This window comes from Apium graveolens, chromosome 9 (assembly GCF_009905375.1).
Source record: "Apium graveolens cultivar Ventura chromosome 9, ASM990537v1, whole genome shotgun sequence".
NCBI classification, from domain to species: Eukaryota; Viridiplantae; Streptophyta; class Magnoliopsida; order Apiales; family Apiaceae; genus Apium; species Apium graveolens.
Genome location: NC_133655.1, coordinates 204,058,971 through 204,063,921, shown reverse-complemented (window position 1 = coordinate 204,063,921; position 4,951 = coordinate 204,058,971). Strand labels below are relative to the sequence as shown.

General features: G+C 32.5%; 1 long non-coding RNA gene across 2 annotated transcripts; it reads left to right on the top strand.

Moving 5' to 3' along the window:
• Nucleotides 1-821: 821 nt before the first annotated feature.
• Nucleotides 822-4,630, top strand: LOC141684841 (uncharacterized). Of its 2 annotated transcripts, none has more exons than XR_012560711.1 (5): nucleotides 822-1,036; nucleotides 2,463-2,561; nucleotides 2,913-3,133; nucleotides 3,280-3,576; nucleotides 4,375-4,630. It is a non-coding gene; the product is annotated as an uncharacterized LOC141684841 (long non-coding RNA). The 2 variants fall into 2 exon arrangements; XR_012560710.1 differs by having other exon boundaries at nucleotides 822-1,096.
• The last annotated feature ends 321 nt before the right edge of the window (nucleotides 4,631-4,951 follow it).

The window sequence follows — 4,951 nt, the reverse complement described above, 5'->3', positions numbered from 1 at the left end:
TCCCTCTTTAGGAAACTCCTCAAATGGTAAGGGCCCATATTCCTCAACATACCAACTTTCCTGCGACCAAGCCAAAGGGGGAGATGATAGATCCCAAGCTAAAATCAAGTCAAAATGAGGATGATGCTGGAATTGAAAGACTCAAAATGGCAATGGAAGGCCCTTGTCTGGACAAGGAGTTTGATGATTTCCTTGAAGACCTAAGAGTTTCACTTAACTTCAATCATTTCTCTTACAAGAAGGCTGTAAACAACAATATCAATTTCCATGGAGTGGTATTAGTCATCAGAAAATGTTTAGGGCAAAGAGAATTATGGTGAATATTTAGGTCTATCTCTCATTTTTAAGATCAAGAAGAGCCTCAAAACTGGATATATTCATCAATAAAGTCAAGTTGATGAGTCCAGGGGACAATCTTTTGCTACATGAACTAAAATCAGGCCAATAAGAAGCTTTTCCTAAAGCCTATCCACTAGACCATATCTGGCCTGTAGCAACACTTTTTTTGGTGTTACAAGCAGAAATGTTACCTTAAATCACTAAAATTTGATCCGAGGTAACACTTTTTTTATGTTACAATATAGGGATAATCGATGTTAGCATAGACATGACAAAATTTCTATTGTAACATAAAATACAATGTTACTATTGATATCAGAATTAGTGTTAATGTAGGACAAAATATTTAGGCGACATAGAAATGGCGGGCCAAACTTTGACAAAATTTTAAGCGGCCCAGAAGTAAAATTTTGACCCACTCACTTCATATTGTAAACCAAAATATACCCTCACACTTATATTCTTATATTATTATACACTAATAAATGCACACACTCTCCCTTATCTAAAACTCTCTTAGACGAAACTCTTTCAGTCGAGGTTTTCAAACAAAACACTCTCGATGGGTACTAAATTAGGGTTCTAAATTTGCTCGAGGAAATTGAGATTTCTTCCAAGTCGGGGTTAGATATTGGAGATTGTAATTAGGATTCTAGTAATTAGGATATGTACAATTTGGGGCTTTCTTCTCAAACGGGTACAACATTTGGAGCTTGTAATTAGGATTCTAGCAGTCGCTTTCTTGGAGTAAATTAGGGTTATTGTTCTCTCTTTATTCTCAAATTTGAAGCTTTCTTCTTGTTCAATTCAAAAGTGTGTCTCGTATGCCCTTATTTTATTCTCGGATTTATGTGTATATATTTCTGTGTGCTCATATCTCTGTGTATAATTGTTATTTAGTCTCTTATTTATGCTCTTTTTTTATGTTCGATTCAAAAGTGTGTCGGGTATGTGGAAATTTATAGAGTATTTAATTAATAAGATGATAATTCCACTTTCTTTTATTAAAAAAGGTGCGTTGATGATCTGCGTAAGATGAAATGATGAATTGTCCATTTTGCATTTGTATGTTCCGGTCAACTACTAAATCGATTACTAAATTTCTGTTTTGTTTCACCCTCTTTTCACGTCTCATTTGCATTATATACATTGTCTTTTGAGGTACGTATATATTGATTTACACTTTTACTTGATATCTCTGTTGGTGTAATTCATGCATTATTTTCATAAAATTTCTATTATTCTATATGACAATAGAAATTTTTATTCACAACATGTGTACACTTCATGTTGTACAATATAACAGATCAAAAGGTAGCATTATTTTTCAATTTCTCAATCCTACTTGCTTGCAACGAGTACAGTCCTTTTAAGTTTTGACATATCCCTTTTTGTTAGTCACTGTAGTCTCTTCACTGTTATTTTTGTCATTAGATTCTAAGTAAAATGTTATTTTTTTTATTTTTAATTCTGCAAGTGTGGCTCAAATGAACTTGGAGTAGTTTCTTACTTCTCTAAGCACTGTGATTACTTTACAGCTTTTCTATGCAAGATCTTCTGTTTGCCTATTTTAATATTTTTGCTATATAATGTCTCTTTAGCGTGCCAGAAGTGTGTGTACATTCCTATGTTTATGTTTATGTATGTATATGCATATGTGTGCATCAAGTATTTGAGTTATAGTTAGAAGAAAAGTTTATATACTCATTCTTTATTTTATTTATCTATTGTTTTCTGTTATCCATTTCTAGTACTGGATGTTTTACAAAACATTGTCTTATAATTTTTTTGAGTACCTTTCATTGTTGTGATTATACATAGTGGTAAATAAGAATGTATCAACCTCTATTTTTTTTATGCGTGTGGCTGTTAACAACACGGGTTGTTTAGTTGCCCACATAAAAAATATGCTATAGTTGAAAGAGAATGAATAACTGTGTTGGAATAGTTGATTGTAAGAAATCATCTTATAAGAAGGGAGGATCTTGAGTTGCAGACCAAGATAATATCTTGTTGGCTCATGCTTAAGGAGAAGAACTTAGAAGATAGAATTTTGTCTTTTTCTTAATATAATCTAGTTGTGTACATGCTTATTTTGTCTAATATCCTTGTGTTTGAAACAGGTCGGTGTTGGCATGTGCATGGTAGGCATAGAACAAAATCCAATAGTCTATGAACTCATGTATGAAATGGAATTTCAAAGCGATAAAGTCAATCTTGAGGTAATTGGATTTGTGGAGTCTTTTGATTGATCATTTTTTTGGGTGAACGGACTGGAATTTAACCCGTGTATGGTAGAATCCCAGTTTACTGACTAGATCCACTTGTCTACATCTGCCCCTTTAGGTTTTTAGAGAAAGGTAAACATAAACTCAAGGTATCTCGGGGTCTGAAGAATCGGAAATATACAAAAGTTCTATGGTCTAATACGATGTTTAGATATTAGAACTACTGTGAAAAATCTATAACATAATGTTACCCAAGTTTTTAAAGTATGACAATGTCCATTTTCTGATAAATCATGCATCAATCTCTCAAAATTGTAATAACTATTTTGCTGTTTTCTTTTAAAGATTAAACTTGCTTTACCTTGGAAGGAGTGGTTCAAAACTTACTCAAGCAGGCGTTATGGTAAAGCAGGCGTTATGCATCAATCTCTGTATATTTTTTATTATCAGATATTCCAGTCAATCTCTTTTTAATCTCTTAGCTCTACTGCTCATTTTATATCGAATTGCGTATGTGCTGCATTACGGGCAATTAGCCAGGATATGGGCTCACCAATTGTAGACATGTAAGTAGTTAGTTTCTATACCTAAGTATTATTTTCAACAAGGACAACTACATATACAATATATAATATGCTGTCACATGAATAAACTCTTACATATTTGTTGTCTTAAACAATTTATCCCTTCTCTCTCTACTCTTTCTGCAAAGAGTATTAAACAGTAATACCAATTAATTGGTAGCTATGGGAGACTTAGAGGCCGTTGCTGTGGTAGTGAAGACCCCAGAAAACAAAGCAAAACAAATGGTTAAAAAGTCTTTCGGGAATGATTTTGTAGCAGAGGCTAAGCAGATCAATATGTTTTCACCCCAATGTTGATTGTTACCACTGCACAGTATCTTTTGAGATTTGTGTCTACTTTAATGGTTGGTCAAGTTGGAAAGCTCTATCTCTCTGGGGTTGTTGTGTCCATGTCTTTCACTAATGTCTTTGGCTTCAGTTTTCTTGTAAGTCCTTTGTTCTCTGTTCTTTAACAACATGTTCTCTTTATCTCCTTCTAGTACTAAACAATTACATAAGTGTTTATGTATTCTAAATTCTTACTCAATACTATAGTTATGTTAATCACATGAAAGCCTTGTGCAAACAATTACATAGTTTTTATGTATTCTAAATTCTCACTTAACACTATAGTTATGTTAATCACATGAAAGCCTTGTGCCATAGTAGTTTTAAGTTTTATAAAATAGCTATTTTGAAGCACATATACTAATATAATGACATGAGTCCACATGGTTTGTTCTTACAAGCTCAAACTGTAGAAAAAAATAAAGGTCAGAAAATAGTCATTTTTACCTATTTTAGCGTTTTAGTGATGGATACATAAGCATTGCGTCAGATAAGAGTTCAAGGATATTTTTACATACAAATATCGATGTACACCATGTTTACCTTACCGGTGTGTTTGTGTGCTTATAATACAGCGTCTCACACTCCCCGTTGTAACTTGAATATGGGCCTTATTAAGTAATCGGCTGGCATAATTTCTACATGTTCTTATAATTTGGTTGTCGGATTTACTTCAGGCATTGGCACTCACTACTTACATGTTGATTATGTCCATTTTAGATCATCTAATGCTCATCTGCATAAATATTTCAATAGCTATAGTTTCTAATTAGACTCTTTTAAGTCTTTTGATTTCTTGGTAAAACTGTAAGTCTATAATAGGGTGGTGACTCTTTGTCTAGTTTCTTCTGCTTTAAACTAGCATTACTGACTGAATCACTTGCTTGATTGATTAGGTGGAGGAAGAAATGATGATGTGCAAGTTGCATTTTGGTAACTTTTCTACTTGTTCGCAGGCTTCATCAATATTGCTAGATGAGAAGAAGAAAGATGTGTATGCTAAATGTAGTTAGGATGTTCTGTATTATTATTGGAACTTTGTAATGTTATGATGAATTTATACTTTATTAAATTCTCCAGTTGACTATGTATTCAATCCTTAATGTTATGTTTTGATCAAGTGAATTAAATTTAGATTTTATTACATTTTCAAATTCAGAAAGTGTAACCAATATAACATTTTGTTATGTTGGTATAAACAAAAAAGATTGTTATTAAAAATATAAGAGTGTAACAAGAATTTAACCGTATTACAATCTTGTGTTACAATAGCTAATATGGTGTTACAAAAGAGTCTATGACAACATATTTTAGGTGTTACTAAAGGATAATGTGTGTTGCAACAGAAATGTGGTTACACCTTAAACTTGTAACCATAGAAATAGAAAATGTAACTATAGGTACTCTATTGTAATACATTAAGAGGTGTTACCAAAATTTCAAAAAGTGTAACCGTAGACACCTATTGTAGCA